The sequence below is a fragment of the Oryctolagus cuniculus genome, chromosome 3 (genome assembly GCF_051225735.1).
Source record: "Oryctolagus cuniculus isolate XC-2025 breed Fujian yellow rabbit chromosome 3, ASM5122573v1, whole genome shotgun sequence".
Taxonomy (NCBI): Eukaryota; Metazoa; Chordata; class Mammalia; order Lagomorpha; family Leporidae; genus Oryctolagus; species Oryctolagus cuniculus.
In genome coordinates this window covers 48502683-48528557 of record NC_142869.1, presented here as the reverse complement: position 1 = coordinate 48528557, position 25875 = coordinate 48502683, and the positions used below count along the sequence as shown (strand labels likewise).

Here is a 25875-nt window from a genome sequence, read left to right as displayed (position 1 = left end):
TAAGGCATTTGCACTTAATTCTCTGCAATGAAGAGCCTATTATGTATGTTTCGAAGGAGAGTTTCTAGAAGACTATGAAGGCGGCACTAGGCAGCCGACAGTCAACAGGAAGAGACTAAAGGCAAGGGAATCAGTTACTGGGGAACTGTAGAAATTTAGGTTGAGATGAAGAATTGGGACAGTGGGAATAGAACGGAAGTAAAAATGGGAGAGACATTGAGAAGGAGGAGTGAATGAGCCTGGGCCTCCCCAACACTTGAGCAGTAACTGAGAGAAGAGCATACAATTCATTCAAAAAACAGAAAACAAACTGCAAGAAAGATGAGTTGGGATTTTACACTGATCTGAATCCTTTTCTATTTGGCTTTCAGTTCTCTTAGAAGTTGAGTGTCATCCGCGGAGAGGGAGGTAACCAGGAGGTGGTCCAGGCACAAAAAAACAGCTCTCCCACAGCTGTACTTAGAAAGGAAAGTATGAAAAATAACATTAACAGCAATAACTTTCACCCACTCTTGTGATTGTGCTAACATATCCAAAGAAGAAATGGCTTGTTAGGAAGGGGGTTGTCTGGTAAGGAAATCAAGAAAAAAGAAAGTCATGGAGACAAAGTTTGGCAGTTCCCCGCAAGTACTGTTTGGAGGGGCATGAGTCTCTGGGGCTGGTGTGATTGGCAGATATGGTCTAGAGTGTTCCGGATGGATGCCCCAGGCTGCTTATGCTACTTCATAGTTTGTTCTAACTTTTTGCTCTCTGCATTCAGCCTTCTGATTATAATTTGGATCCCCATTTTAATTTCTATGTAGGAAGAGGAATTCCTTGGGAGTAGCAGGCCCCTTTTTGTTATCTCACATGACATTGTTCCTTCTGAGCTTCCAAAGGGTTGAGTCATCATCCCCCTGTGCTGTCCAGCCCTGCGGCACAGGCGAGACTGCCAGCCTGTCTGTGACACCCAGGGCCAGTCTCTGCCTGTTGGTAAGGCCTCATGACAGATAGATGGCTGCTATTCACAATGACTTTTCCATAAACTCTTCTCCTCAACTGTGCACCCTCCCTAACTCACTGCATTCCAGGCAACCAAGAATCCAGCAACAAGCTTTCCAGTCTGCTAGGAAGCTGTCCCACACTGCAAGAATCAATAGCTGGGGCATTTTTTTTTTCACATGGAGAATTTGAAGGCATCACTCAACTCCTATTTACTTTGTTCAGTTGTGTGTGTGTGTGTGTGTGTGTGTGTTCATAAAAGTTACTCTTAATCATTATAGAAAAAAAAATAATGAGGAAGGAAAAAAAAAGTTAATGCCCCTAACCAGAGGCAAGCATAGTTCACATTTTGGCATATTTTCTCTCAGGCAATTTCATTTTTACTTTTAATTTATATGCAGTTTTAAAAGGTTCATTATCTGGTTCCCAATTCCACTGTAGATTAGAACTGGCAATTTAGAGAAAGGGAAGAGAAAGAAAAGTCGTAAAAAGTAGAACAATTTGTTAAAATGCATAGTGTTCTGGAGGCATTTATTTAATGGGCCACAACCATGCACAGCTCAGTAACTCCTGGGGTCAGTCACTGTATTATAATTGTTACAGTAATAAGTGTATATCTTGATGACCTCAAATCATCATTAAATGATTAAATTATGTCTGGTATACTGTTGGAAGTTAGAGACATAGAGAATATACTTTTTTTATTTTTTTTATTTTTTATTTACTTTTTGACAGAGTGGACAGTGAGAGAGAGAGACAGAGAGAAAGGTCTTCCTTTGCCATTGGTTCACCCTCCAATGGCCGCCATGGCCGGCACACTGTGGCCAGCGCACCACGCTGATCTGATGGCAGGAGCCAGGTACTTATCCTGGTCTCCCATGGGGTGCAGGGCCCAAGGACTTGGGCCATCCTCCAGTGTACTCCCTGGCCACAGCAGAGAGCTGGCCTGGAAGAGGGGCAACCAGGACAGAATCCAGCGCCCCGACCGGGTGTGCCGGCGCCGCTAGGTAGAGGATTAGCCTGGAACCCGCAAGGCGGAGGATTAGCCTAGTGAGCCGCGGCGCCAGCCCAAGAATATACTTTTGAACTATATCATTGAAGCTGGTTCAAATGCATTTGAAGTAAACTAGCTGTCTGCAATATAGATAAAGGGACTACAAAAACTTTATGGAAAAATGGAATGAAAAGATAAGTTTATTCTGGTGCAAAAAAAAAAAAAAAAAAACAAGAAATCCATGGATAGCTTTTTCATAATATGTGTTGTCCAGGATCTTTGTGAATACCCTTGATAGACTTCTTCTTTTTCTCTAGGTTCCACATCCATTCTATGCTCTCCCACTTTGGAGCAGCCATGCTGTTGATGGTATTGACCACACCTTTTGTTCCAAACAAAGGCTTGCCTTGTCCTAACCTGGCTAATCATGCTAATCAGTTCTCCATGTGAATTGCTTAAGTAGCTGACTCAAGAATGAGCTTGTAGCCATGCCCTACAGCAAGAGCTCATAGCATTTCTCTGACTACAGAGATGACCCAGAGGTAGGTGCTGATTCCAATCAGCCAGAATAAAGCCGTGAAGGACTCTTCCATGACTGGGGGAGAGAGGCTGTCTTCTTCGGCCATCTGTACATGCATTTGAGCCCTGGAACTACTATAATCCTATGTTTCCATGTGTTCTGATTTGAGAATTTGTGTCTCTCCATAATCCATTTTGAAACTTACTCCTCAAGGCAATAGTATTAAGAAGTGGGACTTTGGGGCTGGTGCTGTGGCATACTGAGTAAAGCCACTGCCTGCTGTGCTGGCCTCTGTTATAGGCTCTGGTTAGGCTCCCAGCTGATCCACTTCTGATCCAGCTCCCCGCTAATGCGCCTGGGGAAGCAGCAGAGCATGGCCCAAGTCCTTGGGCCCCTGCACCCACATGGGAGGCCGGGAAGAAGCTCCAGGCTCCTGGCTTCGGATCAGCCGAGCTCTGATTGTTGTGGCCATTTGGGGAGTGAACCAGTGGAGGAAGTCTCTCTCTCTTCCTCTCTTTTCTTTCTCTCTCTGCCTCTGCTTCTCTGTAACTCTGCCTTTCCAATAAGTACGTAAGTCCTTAAAAAAAAAAAACAAAGAAGTGGGGCTTTCAAAATGTCGTCAGATCATGAGGGCTCTGTCTTCATTGCTGAGAATATTGTCCTTACACACAGGCTCAAGTGAACCAGCTTTTCCTTTTTGCTCCGTCCATATGTGAAAATGCAGCAAGACGCACCATCTTGGAAGCAGAAAGTATTCACCCGAAAATTGAACTTTGCAGCATCTCTGTTATGGCCCAGCTTCTAGAACTGTAAGAAATACATTTTTCGTTTATATATTATCTATTCTAAAGTATTTTGTTCAGCAGCATGAACCAACGAAGACAGCACAAAACCTTGCTTAAGGTTTAATGCAACTCCTAGAAGGAAATAGAAGAAGTAGATAAAAATAGAAGCCAGAATTCTGAAATTCACTCTATCTCTGGACATGACTCATTAATTTCCATCTATGTTTAGGCTGGTTTGGTTTGTGTATCTTGTTCCTTGCAGTAGGAAGTGCAAATGTTTTGCTGCACCTTGTTGGAAGTGATGAGAGGTGACCAGCACTTAAATGTTCAGTAGTCCGCTGTGAACATGGATCTAACATTCAGAACACCAGTCAGGAATATTCACCAGTAAGTGAATATTGGTGGAGTGTGTTTGGAATAATCAGAATGGGTCAGGACTTGCTGGGAGGAAAGACAGGGACATCTGAATACTGAAACTTGAGTTAGCCTTGGGAGGAGGAATTAGAAATAGTGAAGGGCTGGAGAGGCAGGGAGAGAGGCAGAATAGTGCCATCCCATTGTTCTTGATGAAGAAGAAGTTGCCAGGAAGAGCTGGTAGTCTACAATGTGAAATACTTCATAGGCACAAAGACAACCAATGAGCAAGATGAGCCAGGTAAGTTGGAGGTGACTGATGACTTGGGATACACAGAAACAAACAGTAGGTGACTTTGGATGGCATCATATTTGTGATAAATATGATGTCTCTGGAAAACACTGGCACAAAACAAAATAGAGTCACAGTGACAGACACAAAGTAGTTTCTTTTTTTCTACTTCTATTTGCTCAGTAGAAAAATCCAGAATTAAAAAAAATTTTTTTCATACATTTCTGGGAGACTCCAGGGTCTTTCTTGTATTCCTTCAAACCACTGGTTTCTAAGTCGACCATTTTTCTTCTTTGGTGATACTGGCAAAGGCAGAGGGCAGGGCAGAGAAGACAGTTCTGGAAGATTAGCTAGACAATGCTCCATTTACATAGCTTGCGGCATTCACCTGGGAGTGCCACCACCATCAGAGCAGAGATAGTTCTCAGCACTGCAGATCAGAAATTCAGAAATTCCAGTTACCAGCATGTGGAAAGAGGGCCATCCCTTTGGGCAGCTTGGCATTACCAAAACTCTCAGATGCTTGTCTCCTATAGACCAAATCATCACATTTTAGAGATAAGCATGCCTGGATTGGCAGAAGTTTGGTGAACAGGGAACCCCAAACTTCAGGAATAATTTAATTCAAGTAATTGTCTGAGGATACATTGAGATACTCTAGGGATGTTGTTGCCAAGAAACTCAACATGTTAGTGTTGAATCAAAATTTCTTCTCCCCTGGGCAACACTTGCACAGTTATTTGTCAACATTTTCTTCCTCAAGCATTCTGTTTTTTTCTCCTGTTTCTTTGGCTTGTCATCTTCTAGTCATGTGGTTTTTCTCCCAAATGTGAGCCTGATGTACTTGATTAGGATTCTACTTACAGTCAAACGCTGGTTCTGCCTCTTTGAGACTGTTCACAGTCACCTTGATTTCACAAGTGTTCACAAACATCGCCTTCATACATTTTTAAAGACAATCTTTGGAGTTGATTCCTACAGTTGAAACAGTGCTGTGGATATTTTCTAGTTTATTCATCTCATAAATATTTAATGTATGCCTCCTCTGTGTTTGGTACTGTGCTAGATGCTGGGGTAATAATAATTAGGAAGACAGGCACAATCTGATCCCTCCTAGCTTCTAATGTTGAGTGCTGGGTGATAGTTCTCTCTGCTCCTTGGATGTTGTGATGGTTGCTATTGCCACTGGGGCTCAAAACGGAAATGCGTCTGTGAGTGTCCATGGATGTCTGTCCAGTGATGGTCAGTTTTTCTTGTTGATGGCTTTTTGTAACCAAGTACTTTTCTGCCAGGGAGTCAGAAGGGTCGGTTGGGTCTGACCCAAGTCCAGGCCAGAGCAGTCAGATGGGCATGGTGGAGGGTGCCATCTTCCAATGCTGCTAAGACTGGTAGCTTCAGTGCTAACTGTTCTGACCCACTAACTTCTGAAAACTTTAGCATTTTCTCACTCTTTCATTGCCTAACTTTCATCTAGGACTCACTGTTCCCAACCCTACAACTACATCTTGACTCTTCCCTTAGGATGAATTCTTTCTCAGGAAATTCTGCTTTGCCTGTTGCAATGGACCCTGGCTTATCTTCTCCACCATTCCTGCAGGTATGTGGGGATATCCTAAACTCCCCAGTAAACAAAAACTAGGGCCAAGTCAATGCACCTGTAACAGATTGATTTAATTGTATCAACACAAGACACATGTACATTCACACAGAAAATTAATCCAGGGTTTGGCAAAGGAAATTTCACAAGCAGAAGGAAGGAAGGAAATGATAAAGAGAAAGAAATGAAGCGGGGAGGGGGGGTGGAGAGAAAAAAAATGAATTTTAGTGTAGAAATCAAGAAGTTGAGTACTTAATAAATGCTTAAAGATTAAAGATAGAACAAATGTATGGAAGCAGTGATTAAAGTTTCTTAAGATTCTGATAGATTTTGTGGAGTACATGTTATATAAACATAACTTTCATTCTAGAATGGATGAAGAGAAACAAGGCAGTTACTTGCCAATGCACATATTATAGCTGGAATATATAACGTGATAAGAACGTGATAGGAACATTTACAAATTTACTTTAGATTTCCAAGGATGGAAATGTCATTTCTCCAGAAACTTCAGATGGCTAGATTGAGCCAGATTTGTATTAACCATGTCTGAAATCAACAAGGAAAATCAAAGAACAGAAATTGCTTATCCAGAATGGAAGAAGGCTGCAGCATCAGCTGGAAAGTCAGACTGCGACAGGCTTTTCCCATCACTGAGAGGCAGAGCCACATGCTGTGATACGCTGAGGCCCCTGCTGTGAAACGGTGTTCTGCACATTTGCTGCGTTTGTTGTATTGCGGGATCTTTGCATTTTATGATTCCAGCAATAAGCAGCAGAATATGTGAACTGAGGACAGGTATATTAAAGAGATCTTGTAGCTTTTGGTTGCACATATTTAAACTGCTTAGAAACAGTAGTCCCAGCTTCCTTTCTTTTGTCCTTTGTATGTGTTTAATCTGTTACAAAGTGTATCTCTGCTTTGCAAAGCAATAACAAGGAGGCTGATCTTCGTATTCAGAAAAAAGAGGCAGACATGTCAGGACTGCTGCACTCAAGAGAACATCATCTAGTGGGAGGAAAGAAACAGATCTCAAGAGGCTATTTCTTTCGAAGCTAAAAATCCTTACTCTAAGTTTAATTGCATAGCCCTAAGCACAGAGCCACTTGCCCAGCTGCAGAAGCAAAAGAATTTTCAGACAAACTCTGGAATGATGTGGGTAGGTTGCTAGTCAGAGGTCTCTATGGTTAGAAAAGGGCTTGAACCTCTCCCATGTGTCCCTCTTCTATCTCAAGACTTTTACTCTGGGAGGCCGGAGCTGTGGCATAGAAAGGTGAGCCTCTGCCTGTAGTGCCAGCATCCCATGTGGGCGCTGCTTCGAGTCCCAGCTGCTCCACTTTCTATTCATCTCCCTGCTAATGGCCTGGGAAGGCAGCGGAGGATGGCCCAAGTGCTTGGGCCCCTGCACCCACATGGGAGACCCAGAAGAAGCTCCTGCCTCCTAGTTTGGCCTGGCCTAGCCCTGGCCATTGCAGCCATTTGGAGAGTGAATCAATGGATGGAAGATCTCTCTCTCCCTCAATCTCTCCTCTCTCTCTCTCTCTAACTCTGCCTTTCAAATAAATAAATCTTAAAAAAAAAAAAAGAAAAAAGAGCTTAACTCTGAAGTGAGATGAAAGTTCCTGAGGTAGATGACAGGAATGACTCTGTGACAGTGGAATCATGCTGTACATGGAATTCCAAAATAATAACAGTATTATTCATACTGGCTCTTTCAGTTATAAATAATAAAAATTCACCTTGAAATGGCTTAAACAGAGAAAATAAATATATTGATCTTGGCATATTATCAGGCACAGCTAGATCCTGGTTTGCAAAAATTGCCAAGAATCTGATTCCCTCTAGCAGTTGACTTGTGTTTCTCTAGTTGTTGGCTAGGTATTTATGCTCTTTCCAAGCAGCTGAAGGTTGATATTCTACCAACTTTGCAGTGCCAGCAGAGAGAGCATCTCTCTCTCCTGTGGAACCAGAAACAGTTCTTACACTGATGCTCGCCGGTCAAGGCGGGGACGTGTGTCCATTCTTGAATCCAGCACTGTTATTTTGTTTGACTGGATACAGGTCATGTGCTCATTCTTCCCAAGCAATCAGATTAGGCTCCACTTTTCCCACACCAATGGTCTGAGAATGAGAAAGGGATGATGACCCTCTAAACTCTATGAGAAAAAAATCCATAAAAACAAAAAAGAATAGCAAATGTAAGCAAGTGGAAAGATATTATGTGTTTGAGGATAAAATAGCTTAACCTCATAGAAATGTCAGTTCTCTCAAGGTAATATATATGTTTAAAGCTAGACTATTAAAATATCAATGGATTCCCCACCTAGAGCTAGGCAAATTGGATCTAAAGATAATTTGAAAACTAAACAAAACAAGTAGGCAAAAGCTGCCATGAAGAGCAATGAAATAAACTCTCATTAACATTACTAATATTGCCTGTTACAAGGAAGACAGCAAAGGGTATGCTTTATGTATTCTTAGGCACATGTTCAAGGTGTTCCTCTAGGGTATCTCTCTAAAGGGGGACTTCATAATTTTAGGTTATGTGTATCTGTTAAATAGTCCTCTCTTTTTCAAATTGCAAAAGTTTAAAAATTTAACTATAGTGTCACTCAACGATCAAAACAGTTTGTGGAAAACCTGTGTTATGTAAAACCTATGCACGGATTTCAAAAAAAAAAAAAAAAAAAAAAAAAAAAGGCCAGCGCCTGGGCTCAATAGACTAATCCTCCGCATTGTGGCGCCAGCACAACGGGTTCTAGTCCCGGTCGGGGCGCCAGATTCTGTCCTGGTTGCCCCTCTTCCAGGCCAGCTCTCTGCTGTGGCCAGGGAGTGCAGTGGAGGATGGCCCAAGTGCTTGGGCCCTGCACCCCATGGGAGACCAGGATAAGTACCTGGCTTCTGCCATCGGATCAGCGCGGTGCGCCAGCCACAGCACGCCAGCCATGGCGGCCATTGGAGGGTGAACCAATGGCAAAAGGAAGACCTTTCTCTCTGTCTCTCTCTTTCTCACTGTCCACTCTGCCTGTCAAAAACAAACAAACAAACAAAAAAAACAAACCTATGCACGGATTTCAAAAATTTTTTGCACCAAAACAAACTGATCTTTTAATACAACTTTCCATGAACATCTTGAAATATATCCTTACATATTTTCCCACATAATATTTTGCAAGTGCACTTTATAGAGTTATCAAAAGCACTGGGAATGATAAAAGTGACCCCCATGGAATGAGCATTAATTGAAGTTGAGTTGACTTAGCACTCAGTACTGTAATTATATTAGAGAAAGCGCAAGAGTGATGCTGTGAACTGAACCCACAGTCTCTTCTGAGTTGGGAAGTCTTATCAGTCCTGTTTGACCTTTGTCTGCTTCTCTGGTCCACCTAGCTCTTGTGGTCCACGATTTTCATGGTCTTCTTCTCATGCGTCTTGAATCGATCAGTCCCTTGTGTTGACCTTTTAATACTTGAAAAGACTTCTTAGACTCTTCCAGTTTTCTTAAAATCTACACTTAACTGAGTTTTCTGTTTCAAGCAGCTATCATAGGACTTAGCAAATGAAAGACCTTCTGTTCAACTGAAGTTTTCATCAATTATCTTTTATAGCTCTAACTATCCCTGACCTTATTTGCATAGCTCCATGCAATGTTCCATACTGGAGCTTTCAATGCCTGTTTGGAAATAGTATTGCCAGATGGTTCCAACAAAAATATCAGGATCACTTGAGAAAAAAAAATTGACCACAAACCAAAAATATATGTATATATATGCCACAAGGAACAGTTTGTTGCTGCCAATCCATATTCCATCTTGTGTTTTACATTAGATAAGTTTTTATCAAATATTTATTTTTCAAAAATTTACTATGTTTTCAAACAACTGAATGGTATATCCTAAGAAAGCAAGATCTGGGGGCCAACACTTAATGTGCTGTGCTAATTGGTCTACAGATTAACCCTGACCAATTCTGATTTTCTAGAGGGACTTCTTTGAAGTTCATTCCAAAAGATTTCCCTGAGAATTATGCAATGCAACCAGAATAGCATTTAAAGCTTAACTCACATTTTCCAATGAATTTTAATGTTCACATATTTTATGCGTGTATTAGTATCTATTGTTGTTTCACAAATTACCCTACACTCTTGTGGCTTTAAATAACAATGCGCATGTATTATTTCCCACAACACTTAGTACTTTCGCGCATCAGGAAGGTGGTTTGGCTGGATGATTCTGGTCCAGGGTCCCTCGTGAGACTGAGTCACTCACTCCCTGGGCAGCACCATGTGAAGGTTTAACTGGGGTGGATGAGTCAGTGCAAGCTGGCTCACTCACATAGCAAGCTGCTGCTGACTTCTTGGCTTCTTGCCATGGGGGCTTCCCCATGAAACTGCTTGAGTCAGGTTCTACAGGAACATGAGCCCCTGGAGCAAGCATACCAAAATCTCCAGGTGAAGTTTTAAAAATGTCATCGCCTGTGCTGAGATTTTGATAAACAATATGGGGAAAATTCAGAACTGATACTCTCAGGATTTTCTGAAATCGGTCATTGGCATTATGTTTGCCTACTTTGGGGGCTTATCTCAGAGTCATCTTTATGACACGCCAATGAGCTGAGTGTTTCTATTTTCTCTAATTTACAGATTAGAAGACTAAGAATACGGCTGCTCAGGTATTTGCTCCACAGAGCTAAAATTTGAATGTAGGCAGATGACTCATAAATTTGTACTCTTAAAATTAAATCAGGCTATACTGTCTCCTCTTTGGGCTTTATTTACTTATAAAACAAATTTCCATTTTGTTATGAAAATTTTGGATAGTCATAAAGTAGTCAGAATCATCTCATGAGCCAACATGTACTCAATATCCAAATCCACTAATGATCCGTAGGCAATCCCACATCGTCTATGCCTTTTTCTCCCTTGTTTGTTTTGAAGGAAATATCAGATATCATGTAATTTCCTTTTTTAAAAGATTTATTTATTTATTTGAAAGTCAGAGTTACACACAGAGAGAAGGAGAGACAGAGAGAGAGGTCTTCCATCTGCTGGTTCACTCCCAGTTGGTAGCAATGGCGGAGTTGTGCCCATCTGAAGCCAGGGGCTTCCTCTGCATCTTCCCATGTGGGTGCAGGGGCCCAAGGACCTGGGCCATCTTCTACTGCGCTCCCAGGCCTTAGCAGAGAGCTGGATCAGAAGTGGAGCAGCCAAGTCTTGAACCAGCATTCATATGGGATGCCGGCACCACAGGCAGTGGCTTTACCTGCTACACCACAGCGCCGGCTCCATCATATAATTTCATCTTTAAATATCAATGATATTCTCTAAAGATAGGAGTTTAAAAACAAAAACACTATCCGGCCACAAAAATTGACACTGCTTTCTTATCACAGTCAGTCAATATTCATACTTCAAACTTTCACAACTATCATGGCCTTTTATTTTGGTTTCTTGTATTCATTTATTCATTTATTTTTATTATTTTTAATTTTCCCCATAAACCTTTTACTGAAGATATACAAACTTCATGTGTTTCATAAATACAACTTTAGGGACATGCTCTTCCATGTTTCTTCCTCTTCCCATTCTTATTTTATAGTAAGATCTATTTTCAATTAATTTTTTACACATAAGAATAACTATGCTAAGTGAAGAGTTCAATAAATAGTATGAATAAAAAAAACTGTTCCTCAAAATCAAGACAAGGGCTGTTCAAAGGTATCAAATCTCAAAGTGTCAATTTCACGTCTGTAGATTACTTTTTAGGTACTCTATTAATTACCAGAGATCAGGGAGAACATATAGTATTTTTCCTTTTGGGACTGGCTTATTTCACTAAGTATAATGTTTTCCAGTTGCATCCATTTTGTTGTAAATGACAGGATTTCATTTTGTTTATTGCTGTGTAATATTCCATGGTATACATATCCCATAATTTCTTTATCCAGTCTTTAGTTGATGGACATTTGGGTTTATTCCATATCTTAGCTATTTTGAATTAGCTGCAATAAACATGGGAGTACAAATAACTCTTTCATATGCCGATTTCATTTTTTCTTGGGTAAATTCCCAGGAGTGGGATGGCTGGGTTGTATGGTAGGTCTATATGCAGATTTCTGAGAGATCTCCCAAGCAGTCTTCCACAGTGGTTGTGGAAGTATATATTCCCACAATAGTGGATTAGGGTACTTTTCCCTCACATCCTCACTATCATTTGTTGTTTGTTGACTTCTGTATGAGAGCCATTCTAACAGGGGTGAGGTGAATCCTCATGTGGTTTTGATTTGGATTTACCTGATGGGTGGTGATCCTGAGCATTTTTTTTTTTCATGTATCAGTTGGCCATTTGGATTTCTTCTCTTGAAAAATGCCTGTTTAAGTCATTTTTCCATTTTTTAACTAGAATGTTTTGTTGAGGTTCTTGAGCTCTTTATATATTCTGGATATTATTCCTTTATTAGTTGCATAGTTTGCAAATAATTTCTCCCATTCTGTCAGTTATCTCTTCACTTTGCTGAGTGTTTCTTTTGCAGTGCAGAAGCTTCTCAATTTGATATAATCCCATTTGTCAATTTTGGCTTTGCTTGCCTGTGTCTCTGGGATCTTTTCCAAGAACTCTTCTTATGCCAATGTCTTGCATGCTTTCCCCAATGTTTCCTAATAATTTGATGGTATTGGGTCATAGATTTAGGTCTTTGATTCATTTTGAGTGGATTTTTATGTAAGGGATAAGGTAGGGGTGTTGCTTCATACTTCTGCATGTGGAAATCCAGTTTTCCCAGCACCATTTGTTGAAGAGACTGCACTTGCTTAATGGATTGATTTTAGCTCCTTTGTCAAAGATAAGTTGGTTGTAGATGAGTGGATTGCTTTTTGCAGTTTTTATTCAGTTCCATTGGGCTTCCATCTATTTTTGTGACAGTACCAGGCTGTTTTGATTATAACTGCTTTGTAGTATGTCTTGAAATGTGGTATTGTGATGCATTATTTTGTTGTATAAGATTGTTTTAGCTATTTGGGGTCTCCTGTGTTTCCATATGAATTTCAGCATTGTTTTTTCTGTATCTGAGAATAATGTCCTTGGTATTTTGATTGTTATTGCATTGAATCTATAAATTGCTCTTGGTAGTATGGACATTTTGGTGATATTGATTCTTTCAACCCAGGAGCATGGAAGATCTTTCCATTTTTTTGTGTCTTCTATTTCTTTCTTTAATGTTTTCTAATTCTCATTATAGAGATCTTTGACATCCTTGGTTAAATTTACTCCAAGGTATTTGATATTTTTTTTTGTAGCTATAGTGAATGTCATCGACAGCTGAAGTTCTTTCTCAGCCATGGCATTTTCTGTGTATACAAAGGCTGTTGATTTTTCCAGGTTGATTTTATATCCTGCCATTTTACCAAACTCTTTTATGAGTTCCTATAACCTCTTAGTGGAATTTTCTGGATCCACTATATAAAGAATCATGTCATCAGTGAACAGGGATAGTTTGACTTACTCCTTCTCAATTTATATACCTTTAATTTCTTTTTCTTGCCTAATGGCTCTGCCTAAAACTTCCAGGACTATATTGAACATCAGTGGTGAGAGTGGGCATCCTTGTCTGGTTCCAGATCTTGGTGAGAAGGCTTCCAAATTTTCCCCATTCAATAGGATGGGTGGGTGAATGCAAGGTATGGCCAAAGCAACATGTAGCATCAATTATCATTGGCATAATTGGGAACACAGAGTGGGACTTGAAGGGAAGACCTGAATTTCTGATCTGGACTTTTTAAGATAGAACACCTATTAGATATCCAAGTGCAGATGAGAAAGAAGCACAAGAGCACACAAAAGAGTTCCAGGGAGAAAACTGGGCTAGAGCTATAAATTTTGGAGTCATTAGCATGAAGATACTATTTTAAAGCCAAGAGACTAGATGATATTCATAGGGGAATAATTGTATAATTTAAAGAGACCCAAAAACTTAAGATGAAAGGAATAAAGGGATCATATTAGAATAATGTAGAAGCCAGCCCAAAAGAGCTGGAAGAATTTGAATAACAAAATAAATAGGCTGGTGCCACAGCTTCTTGGCTAATCCTCCGCCTGCGGCACCGGCACCCCAGGTTCTAGTCCCGGTTGGGGGGCCAGATACTAGTCCCAGTTGCTCCTCTTCCATTCCAGCTCTCTGCTGTGGCCCAGGAAGGCAGTGGAGGATGGCCCAAGTGCTTGGGTCCTGTACCCACATGGGAGACCCGGAAACACCGGGCTCCTGACTTCAGATCCGCGCAGCGTGCCAGCCATAGCGGCCATTAGGGGAGTGAACCAATGGAAGGAAGACCTTTCTCTCTGTCTCTCTCACTGTCTAACTCTGCCTGTCACAAAACAAAAACAAAAACAAAAAAAAACCCACAAACAAAAAACAAAAATAACACAACAAAATAAATAGCATGCTAATAGGACCCAAAGTATAAAATAAATATACATGGATATATACAGATGGAAATAAATTATTGAATAAACGGTAAGTAAATGGGCAGGGCCAAAATCTTTCTTACAAATGAATTCCATTTAAAAAAATGAAATCCAGTCATTTACAAAAAAATGGATGATACTGAAAACATTATACTTAGTGAAATAAGCTAGTCTCAAAGGGACAAATACCATGTTCTCCTTGACCTGTGATAACTAATAGAACACCTAAAAGGCAATCTGTAGTAGTGAAATTGATACTTTAAGAAGCAATGACTTGAATAGCCCTTGTCTTGACTGTTGAGGAACAGGTTTTGTGTATGTATATATATATATATATATACACACTATTTGTTGAACTCTTTACTTAACATAGAGTTAAACATATTTGTATAAAGTCAATTGAAAGTAGATCTCAGTAAAAAATAAGAGTGGAATAAGAGAGGGAGGAGGAAGAGGGGTTGAGAGTATGGGTGGAAGGGTGGGCATGGTGGGAAGAATCACCATGTTCCTAAAGTTGTAATTATGAAGTGTATGAAGTTAGTAACTGTAAAGCTGTATAGTTCTGCAGACATTCTTATGGACTTACTTCTAAGGGTACAGTTGTTTTTTTTTTTTTTTTTTTTAAGATTTATTTATTTTATTTGAAAGTCAGAGTTACACAGAGAGAGAGAGAGGTCTTTCATCTGCTGGTTCACTCCCCAACTGGCTGCAATGGCCGGAGCTGTGCCCATCTGAAGTCAGGAGCCAGGAGCTTCTTCCGGGTCTCCTACGTGGGTGCAGGGGCCCAAGGATTTGGGCCGTCTTCTACTGCTTTCCCAGGCCATAGCAGAGAGCTGGACTGGAAGTGGAGCAGCTGGGTCTTGAACTGGAGCCCATTTGGGATGCTGGCACTTCAGGCCAGGGCATTAACCCACTGCGCTGGCCCTAAGGGTACAGTTGAAAAACTTGTCATGGAATCCCAAATACCCTTAAGCTGTGTGATAAAAATACCACCTTAAGTGTTAAAGTGATAAGAAGGATATAATGATGGATCTGGTAATAAGAATAGATAGAATTAAAAAGGAGTGAATGCTCCAACACGGGAAGCAGTCCACACTGCGCACTCACAGAATGACAATCACTTTAAATAGCTCTTTGACCTCAGAATCAGCCCTTAAGGCATTCTGGTCTGGCTAAAAAGCCCATAAGAGCATTTCAGGCATGAGAAGCCAAGACACTGTGGCAAAAATGTCCTACATGAAAGACCTCGGTGGATAAGACCCCAGTGGAAAGAAGTGGTCATCAAAGGAGGTACTCTGAAGAGAGGAGAGAACTTCCACTTTGCTTTTGGCCTTGCCTAAATGCTGACAGAATTTGTGGATTTAAAAGGCTTCCATAGCCTAGGCAGCTCATGTCAAGAGCTTTGGGTGATCACTGACATCATGCATAAGAATGTTAATTGTTAAATTAACAACAGGAGTCACTGTGCACTAACTTCCCATGTAGGACCTCTGTCCTCAGAGAGTTGTATTATAACTATGTCTAAGTGCTCCCAAAAGATGTATCATTCTTGGGTGCTTCTTTAAAGTTAATTAAGTTTTCAAAAAAAAAAAAAAAAAGAGTGAAATTAACTTCAAGATGCAATGATTTTGAACAGTCCTTGTCTTGACTCTTGAGGAACAGTTGCTTGTTTATTTATATTTTTTTGTATTTTTCGTGTAGCTTGTTCAACTTTTACTTAGTATAGATCATCTTCTGTGTATAAAATTAATCAAAAATAGATCTTAGTGGAGAATGGAGCTGGGAATAGGAGAGGGAGGAGGAGGAGGGCGGGTATGGTGGAAAAAAAATCACTATATTCCTAAAATTGTACTTATGAAGTGCATGAAGTTTGTATTCCTTAAATAAAAGGTTTCTTTGATGAGAAAAAAATGAATTTCATTTAGTTTACACTCATGTATGTACTCAAGAAGCTAGAACTCTCTCTGTCTTGAGGGTAGGCTTGGCTTAGTGATTTAGTATAGCAGACTATGGGAAGGAAGTAGTGACTTTTTAGTGGAGAAATCTGGCATTTAATGTTAGCAAAATGATTATATGGATAGAAATGTTGTGGATATTGGATATCATCTGATAAGGTGAAGCAGAAGGACACTTTATCTTTCTGCTGTTGTTTTTTTTTTTTTTCAAAATCTTATAGCCCCAGTGTAATTTTGAGAAAAATAAGACTGGCCAAGATCAGGTGATATTACACAGGATACCCCACTGGTACTCTTCAAGACTGCCAAGGTCATAAGAAATAAGAAAGTGATGGGGTATTGTTACAGACCAGAGGAGATAACAGAGACATGATGAGCAAATGAAATATGGTGCCTGGATCCTGGAGCACAAGGAGGATATTAATGTAAAAATAGTAAAATTCAAACAAATCTTGAGGTTGGGTAATAATGTACTAATTTGCATTTTAACTTTGGCAAATGTACTATGATAATGTAAGTTAGTAGTGATGGGCTAAGGGTATACTGAAACTCTTTGTATTATCTTTCCAACTGTATGATAAATCTAAAATTGTTCTGAAATAGAATACAGTATCTCCTCCTATTTAGAAAAGCTTTTCCCAAGATTCTCAATATTGTCTGGAGCTCTCAAGTTATCAAAGGCATCCAGTATGGCTGCAAATATAATCTTGGATAATATGCCAATGTATAATAGGTAACTTGAGTCAAGATCAGTTGCCTTGGTTACAGGGGATTTGCTACTTACAAAGAAAAGAAGTCTGGTGGGTTTGAGCTTGACCTTGCTACATATAAGCTATGAAAAGGAGAACAGCAGCCCTTCTCAGGGAATAATGGGGCATAGTTCTAGTAAGCCTGGGAGGATGAGGCTGGAAAAATGAAATCCGTGTGGTTGGCTGCTTACTACTTTGCCCCCCTTTCCTCATAACGTATGTATTCCTTGATGTGATTACATTTTTTCAAAGCTAGAACTTGAGTAATTTAAACATGTTCTAAGTGATTTATTTTATTTTATTATTTATTATTATTTTATTTTATTTATTTATTATTTTATATCTTGGACATGTGCTTCTAATACTGTTCTAACAGAGTATACTCATTACTATATCAATTCTTTTACATATCAGATGTTTTCTATTTGCTAAAACAACAATAAAAAGCAGTGACAAAGAGACTGAACATACTAAGGAAACCCAGGACTTCTGGAACTTACAATGAACAGGCCATTTATAAGTTAGTAAATTCAATTTCTAGCATCACAATTGACCATCTACATGATTGTGAATTTATTTCTTCTATTTCTCCAAAGTATATATTGTATTTATTCTCAGAATATTTCTGTTTTCATTATAAATGACGTCTTTAGGGCATATCATGTTCCAGCATATTTTCTCGGTTTCATCATCAAGCACAACATTTCTGTAGCTTTGCTTAGAAATAACAAGCACATATCATATTCTAATCTAAAATCCCTAAGGTTATGTATACATACTCTGGGAAATTGCATTAACTCTCAAGATAGTGATATTTCATCCTTTTAGAATCACATAAATAAATTTTTGTGTAATTCCATTTGAAAGCACCTGTATGTGCTGACAGCAAGGTGAAAGGTGATGAAGTGGCACCTGGCTTTTGAATGTCTCCTTGGCTAAGATTATCTCTGACATTTCTAGTTTAGGGCTTTTTTTTACTTTATCTAACAGAGCCCATTTTTCGCTGCCCTTTCTATCCTATCATTTCTTTGTGAAGCTGGTAGACAAACAAAACCTTCAAAGGTAGCATTTAGCTAACATCTTTCATGTCCTGAACCAAAATCACTGCTAATTTCCACCAGCTTTCACGTATAAATCTGTGTATCCACCCACCTGATGTAGGAAATTCAAGAACGCCGAGGACAGTGGCACCTTACAGTCATTTCAGTCTATTAATTCACTAGAGTAGGTAAAATGTGGCCTCAGTGACTTTGTGTCTCACTTCCGGCAAGGGATTTTATTTTTAAAATGATACACATTGCTGAAGATATAAATTTCCAGTGACTTTTAGGAGGTCTAAGGGGGAAATAAAGGTCAGCTGAAACACAGACATGATTCAATGGCCAAAGGACATTTTTGAACCTATGACTTCCACTTAACAAAGCACGTTTCTTAATTTCAGGACCTTAGGGAATTTCATCTCCCTCTTTCTGCCAGTCGTAGCCGTACACACAGATTTCATTCAGAGGCCGAGAAGTAAGAACAGGATCGTTGTCCACTTGTCGTATTTTTGAGAACATTTAGAAACTTTGCTCATTCTGGGGGAATGGAGCTGCTGAAGTTTCCCCACATTAGAGGAAAATAAAATTAAAAGTTGATTAGTAACAAAGGAGTTTTTCCAGAGATCAGGTATTCTACCTCCAGAACGGCAGGAAGCAATTCCAGCCTACGTGTTGTCTGTCTACTCAGAGACCAAGGGCTCTAGGAATCACTTGGACCACTTCTGGGTTGGCGTCTCAATCCTAAGGACCCTTCACCTTTGAGGGTTACAATTTTTCACATGATAGTGTAGGGTCAGTGCCACCAAGAACTCTACTCCAGTCACTCACCTGTGTCAAATCAGTAATATTTCTCTTGTTCAATTTACATTTAGTCAAAGTAAAGGAGAATATATGACCACTTGAATGTGTTCAGAAAAGTATCAGGAAATACTGTTTTAGTTAGATTAAGCTATCTATATTTTATTGAAACATCTGTTCAGTATTTTTACTCATTTATTTTAAGAGGTGAATATTTATTAACCTTGAGGAAGGAATAACTGAATAGGAGTCATCAAGCTTCCATTTAACAAGATTTTTTATTCAGTACTTTGAATTCTTATTCAGAGTTTTTTCAGAAATAATTATTTTGAATAGTCCAGGTTGGGTAGTAAGCATGAAGTCTACCCATAGGATTTAATGTAATTATAGGATACTGTGGGGTTAAAACTTGAAATAGAACTGAAATGCTGTTTTCTTGATATTACAACTACTCCTAAAATTTTCAGAGTTTTGACATTCTAGTTTGGCTTATTCTATTTTTTTCTGACAGCTTTTCTCTATCTCCATAAATATAAAAGTGCCACGTGGCTTACACATACATCTCAAATTAATGTAGATTTGAATTAATTTAAAAATGTGTGAAGCCTATTGTTCTGAGAAACTTGAGGGACTGCAAAATCAAGCCACTTTTGAAAAGTCATTGAGCCTCATCTTCTGATGCCAAATCCCAGGTTTTAAGTGAATAATTCTAGGTACTGTGATAAGAGGAAAATCAGTATGCCACACATTCATGATGAAAGAATACTATTGCCCATGTATAATTACTGTGACTGACATAAGACTTTAAGCAACAAAACTCTCTCAACAGGACTAGCCCTTCCTGTATTTGAAATTCAATTTGTAGATAAGAAGAATTAAAAAGCAGAGAAATAGCTGGCATTGTAATCTGCTTTTGGACATAATTCAGTAGTCAAATTCCCTTTTCACTTTTTTTTGTTTCATGATATACACCATCTTTTCTAAAACTGGATTATTTTTAACAATACAGCCTTATTTTCTAAAACAGTGCTTCTCTTTCTCAAGGAGGCAGATTTCTCTTTGGGAAAAATAAACTTGGCATAAAAATCAGAGAAGAAGAAAATAAAATGACAAAGGATGAAATGATTTCAGAAGAGCCTATTTAAACAGCTTTCTCCTCTTCCTTCCTTCCTGTTGGGGCTCAAATCGTAACACCTTACAGGTATGGCACCTTGGCATGCTGAGTGTTAAGTTGAAGGAAATTCAGAAAACTGCAGAAGCAGAAGGCAGTGGCTTCTGACCTCCCGCCTCCCTTTTCCCCTGACAAACTCTCACATGACAGGTATCTCGCTCTATACCCAGAGGAAAGAATGAAGAAGCCAAGAAGAATGTGATCAAGCCGGCCTCGCTAAATTGGCCCCGGTGTTTGACTGTTAGATCATACCTCCTTTTGTCTAATCACACTGGCATCCAACTGTCCAGAAAAACAGTTTCCCCTGGGTGTTTAGGTCTTCATTTCTGAAGGATCCGATGTCACCTAAAACTTACATTAAATTAATTTGTTAGGCTTTTTCTCTTGTTCATCTTGCTTTTGTTATAGGAAGGTCCGCCAGGATCCTTGTGATGGACAAGGAAAACATACTGTTCTTTCTCCCTACCCTACAAAGGGTCAAAAAGTCCCTCACAGCCTTCATCTTTAGCTCATGGCTATAAAGCAGATAGTGTGGCTTATCAGCATTATTTGAGGGTTATGGTGATTGATAAGTCAACCACAGGAATTTGGAATTACTACAGCTGTTATAGGTCCATATGTTTTTCTTCTTTTTCAGGTTTTGCTTGATCTCCATTTCAGACTCACAATGTGACCTTGGGAAAATTGTTTTACCTTTCTGAACACCATTTTATTCCAAGGCTCCCCAATAAGGTGCTTTCCATTTCTAAAAGACAGATGAGGTATTGAGTACAGAGAATCTACAAATCAGATTGAAATATAGGATTCATCCAGTCCTTAGTTATGTACTTGTTTTATAGAAGAAATACATTATTTGAGAAAAATACTCTATTACTAAATAAAATGAGCTGTGGAAGATGGCCCAAGTGTCTGGGCCCCTGCCACCACGCGGGAGACCTGGATGAAGCTGCTACTCCTGGCTGACTCCTGCTTGTTGTGGTTATCTGGAAAGAGAACCAACAGTTGGAAGATCTCCTTCTCTCTCTCCCTCCCTCTCTCTCTCTCTCTCTGTCTCTCCCCCTCTCTCTCTAACTTTGACTTTCAAAATAAATAAAGAAGTCTTTAAAAACCAAAATAGTGTATTTCTCCAAAGGTAGTTCTCAAAGAGGACACTCTTCTACTTTAGTTTTGTAAAAACAAAAAACAAAAAAACAAAAAAAACCACAAATGAATAAATAAATAAATGAAAAAAACACATAAAAATGGAAATAATGCAAAGAGATGGCAATGTGTCCTGTGTACTACTGCAACATTGTCTAACAGGTCCACTCAAAGATTACTTAATTGGGTGGTGGTGGTGGTGGGGTAATATTCTTTTGTTTACATATTATTTGCTATTGATTCTAGCCTTAATTCTGTGAGTTACATGTTAAGACAGAGGCGCCAATGAGTTCTTTCTAGTGGAAATTCAAACTCAAAGGCTATGGTTCTATTGCACTATAGATTCTCAACAAGTTTGTTTCTAACCTAGCAATCCTACTCCACCCTTCTTGTCTCAATTTCTATAAATACTCAGTTCTCCAAATGCTCCTTGGAGGGTGAGCTTATCATCCTGCTGGTTCCCTCATAAGTGAGTTTGTGTGAATTCTGACGCACTCTGTAAGAATCAGAGTTGAAATGTCTAAACATTTTACTTTGGCAGGTTTCATCACTGTTTTTGCTACTTTCCTACTGCCACCACCTGGAAGAGTAGAGGGTTGCCCAAAGCAGAAAAAAATTCTCACTCTAAGTACTGAATGCCTTGCTGGTTGGATTTCCATACATTTTTTTGTCTTCATCTGATTCCTTTCCCTCATTTCGTGATGTCTGTTGTAGTGACTGTGTGCAATTACAGCAGATTACTGGAATTTGAGGCTTGTACTCATGTAGTTCTTACTATTTTCCAGCAACATATAGAGCGATTTGCAGTTTTGCTGAGGAGTGAATTTTGATTGCAGGTTTTGCAATACTGATGAGTGAAGATGAGTCAGAAGTATGGAGGGGGCCAGTAGCAGCCTCTGAATTTAAGCTTGGCTGTGTTGTTCCCTGCTGATTATCATGCAACCAGCTCTCCTGAAGTGATCAAAACTTTGTTTCTTTGAGTAAAAGGGGCTATTAGAGAAAATCATCTGCTAGTGTTGCTAATGGTAGCAAAGAGAAAGTTAAGAGCCCTAAGAAAGCAGAGAGACTAAACCACAATGCAGAAGGTTTGGAGGCATAGGATACACCTTCAGTTCAGAGCTAATTCAGCAAAGAAGCATAAGAACATGTTATATGTGCTAATAATCCATTACTTAGTGCAAATACATAATTATTTTATTAAGCTGGAAAATTTAAAAAATGTTATTGGTAGTGTAAGGGTTGCTGCTGTCTGGAAGTTAGGGCAATATAGCAGATAGGTCACTGAATTTGTGTTCAGAAAGGAAGGATTGGCTTTGGGTAGGATCGTGAATAGTAAAACGTGTGAAGGCAGAGTATGTGGATGCAGATGCTGAGAGGTGGGAAAACACGGTGCGGGGGGAAGTCTGTGGAAGTTCTCTTCAAATTGCTTTAATTTTCCCAGTGAAGTAGAAGTATGAAGGCAGGGAGCCCAGCATTGTGGCATAGTAAGTTAGCCTTTCCCTGTGGCGCCGGCATCCCATATGGGCGCCGGTTCATGTCCTGGCTGTTCCTCTTCTGATCCAGCTCTCTGCTATGGCCTGGGAAAGCAGCAGAAGATGGCTCAAGTGTTTGAGACCCTGCACCCATGTGGGAGACCCAGAAGAAGCTCCTGGCTTCAGATCAGCCCAGCTCTGGCTGTTGTGGCCATTTGGAGAGTGAACCAGTGGATGGAAGACCTCTCTCTCTGTCTCTCCCTTTCTCTGTCTGTACTCTACCTTGCAAATAAACAAATAAAATCTCTTTAAAAAAAAAAAAAAAGAAAAAAAGACAGGGAGGGAGTTTGGGAAGTTGGAGAAGAGTAAAAGTGTGAAAATCTCCATGTCAATGGGAAAGTGAATAGCCTTGGGGAATAAATGTGCCTGCTTGGTAGCATTTATAGCCTGCTGAAAGTGAGACCATTTAGTATGACTGTGTATTTTCTTTCTCCAGTTTGGATTTTAACCTAAGAGAGGCAAAACAGTCGTGTGTGTGTGTGTGTGTGTGTGTGTGTGTGTAACTCTTGAGGTCAGCAACGGAATTTAATCTTCATAAGTAAGAGAATGATAACATCATGGAGGGAGGCATGATGAATGGTAGTAGATAAATGGATTGGTGGTCCTAGTGAGCCTGAAATATTACTGGGAATTGGATAGTAGGGAGAGTGGGCAGAAGAGATTGAAGGTGAAGGTCAGAGCAAAGAAGCATGAAAGTCACAAAATGGGTTGCATTTATTGTTGATGATGTGGTCCAGGGCGATGAGCCTGGGTTTAGAGGGTGTGGGGAATGGTTGGCCTGATCAATGGAGATGAGAAGTTCAAGGAGTTGAGAGGTCTGGGTGTGGAAATAATGTTCTACTCACGTGCCCAGAGCTCTGGGAATTAGGGTAGGAGTAGTATCGGAGAACATGCCTGAGAGTCAGGAACTGTCATCCACAGAAATTTGGGGGCTGCTGATGTGTGATGTCATTGGATGGTGTGAGGCTCAAAACCAAGAGTTTTAGAAAAAAGGGAGAGGGAGGGAGAGACAGAGAGAGAAGTCTTCCATCCGCTCTTTCACTCCCCAATTGCCGTAACTCTAGGAGCTGTGCCGATCCAAAGCCAGGAGCCAAGAGCTTCTTCCCAGTCTCCCACATGGGTGCAGGGGCCCAAGCACTTGGGCCATCCTCTGCTGCTTTCCCAGGCCGTAGCAGAGAGCTGGATTGGAAGTGAAGCAGCTGGGACTTGAACTGGCACCCATATGGGATGCCGGCATCACAGGTGGATGCTTAACCTACCATACCACAGCACTGGCCCTGGAAAGTCAAGTTTTGATGAGAGTGAATGGTGATGGGAGTGTTCAGAGGATGGTTTGTGAAAACAGGAGGTGGGTAGCTAGCCACCAAGATATTTTCAAGGACCTAAATGTTATATATATATATATGTGTGTGTGTGTGTGTGTATAATTTTATTTGACAGATAGTCAGACAGTGAGAGAGAGAGACAGAGAGAAAGGTCTTCCTTCTGTTGATTCACCCCCCAAATGGCTGCTATGGCTGAAGCTATGCTGATCTGAAGCCTGGAGCCAGGTGCTTCCTTCTAGTCTCCCATGTGGGTGCAGGGCCCAGGCACTTGGGCCATCCTCCACTGCCCTCCCTGGCCACAGCAGAGAGCTGGACCGGAAGAGGAGCAACCGGGACAGAACCCGACGCCCATATGGGATGCCAGCGCCAGAGGTGGAGGATTAGCCAAGTGAGCCACAGCACTGGCCCCCTACATGTTCTATTTAAGAACTGTTTTAGTTCCCTCAGTTTTTGAATCAGGACTGATCTGTGTGGTCGATGGAGTACTGCCTGGTGATGGCATAGACTTTCTGAGACCAGGTCATACAAAGCCCTGTTGCTTCTTCCTGTTCTCTTAGGTCACTGGATCTTCCAATGATTGACAGCCCTGGTGAATCCATCCACCAACCATGAGGACACTCAAGGAGCCCTGTGGAAAGAGAGGACCCCCTGCAACAACCAGCACTGACTGCCGCTAAGTGAATGAATTGCATTGAAAATGAATCCTTGGTGCCGGTTCTGTGGTGCAGCGGGTTAACGCTTTGGCCTGAAGCACCGGCCTCCCATATGGGCTCTGGTTCTAGTCCTGGCTGTTCCACTTCCGATCCAGCTCTCTGCTATGGACTGGGAAAGCAGTAGAAGATGGCTCAAGTCCTTGGGCTCCTGCACCCATGTGGGAGACCCAGAGGGAGCTCCTGAAACTTTTAAAAAAATAATTGTGTGTGGGAGTTTCCTTTTCCCTACAGAATCTCATTGAGTTGACTTAAGGTGGGACTCAGACACCCATAGCTTAAAAAAAAAATTCCCTAGATGATTTTATTATGTAGCTAGAGTTGAGAAGCAACTAACACCTTACAGTATTATCTTGGGGAAATTTGAAGCTGAGAGACTTCAGCTTTATAGGAAAGGAACGGAGTTCTGACAAGTGTGATTGCAGGAGTGGGTGGGCGTGGAAGTCCCCAGGAATCATGCTAAGGGAGGTCTAGCACAGTGCTGGGAGAGGAGGTGGAGAGAGGAGGTGCTCGAGAGGGGCATGGATGAATCTGTACCAGGCAGATGCCTTGTGGTCTGCCTCTGCACGTCCTAAAGGCAGCCTCAGTACCAAGGGGAGGTGGCCTGTGGGGACCCCTGAGAGACTGCCTTAATCCGATGCACAGACGTCGCATTGGTTGTTTCCGACTGTGAGAAAAGGGAGGGAGGCGGTCTGGCTGGGAAGATGGTGTGAATCCAAATGTAGATGAAACCTAAATATGCTTTGCATGCATACACATTGATTTTCCCCCAAAAGTATATTGATATCATCACAGTGAACGAAACACACATTTTCCTTTAAAACATAGTATTGAATTCACAGCAGCCTGTTATTTTGTATTATCTTGTTCAATAAAAACAAAAACTACAATTATTGATAGGTAGGAGTCATGGCTTCTTTTAACATTGAAAAAAAAGCTTTCATTTCATTGACAAAACTGAAACTCATCTGGACTGGAGGAACGAAGTTCTGGAGGAGTAAGGACATCCATGACAGTGGGAGGAGGTAGTGGGTGACTGTTCTGTGTGTGGACAAAATAGTCCATTTTATTTTGCACTGGAAGAAGATGGAGTAGACATGACCCTTGAGTGCCCCAAGTTTTTTTTTTTAATTATTTATTTGAAAGGCAAAGAGAGACTCATACAGACAGTGAGAACAAGATCTTCTATCCAGGGGTTCATTCCTAAAATGGTTGCAACAGCCCTGGATGGGCCAGGCCAAAGCCAGGAGCCAGGAACTATATCCTGGCTCCCACATGGGTGGCAGGGGCCCAGGTATTTGGGCCATCATCTGTTGACTTCCCTGGTACATTATTATGAAACTGCATCAGGAATGGAGTAGCCAGGGCTCAAATGGGCTCTCTGATATGGGACACCAGTGTTGCAAGCAGTAGCTTAACCTGCTGTGCCACAATGTTGGCCCCTGAGTGCCCACATTTGTTGTAAATAAAGCA

General features: G+C 40.6%; 1 long non-coding RNA gene across 1 annotated transcript; it reads left to right on the top strand.

The window, feature by feature from the left end:
- The first annotated feature begins 1709 nt into the window (after positions 1–1709).
- On the top strand, positions 1710–25298 carry LOC108176872 (uncharacterized). The gene is made up of 3 exons (XR_011387183.2): positions 1710–2517; positions 3168–3304; positions 24250–25298. It is a non-coding gene; the product is annotated as an uncharacterized LOC108176872 (long non-coding RNA).
- Positions 25299–25875: the final 577 nt, after the last annotated feature.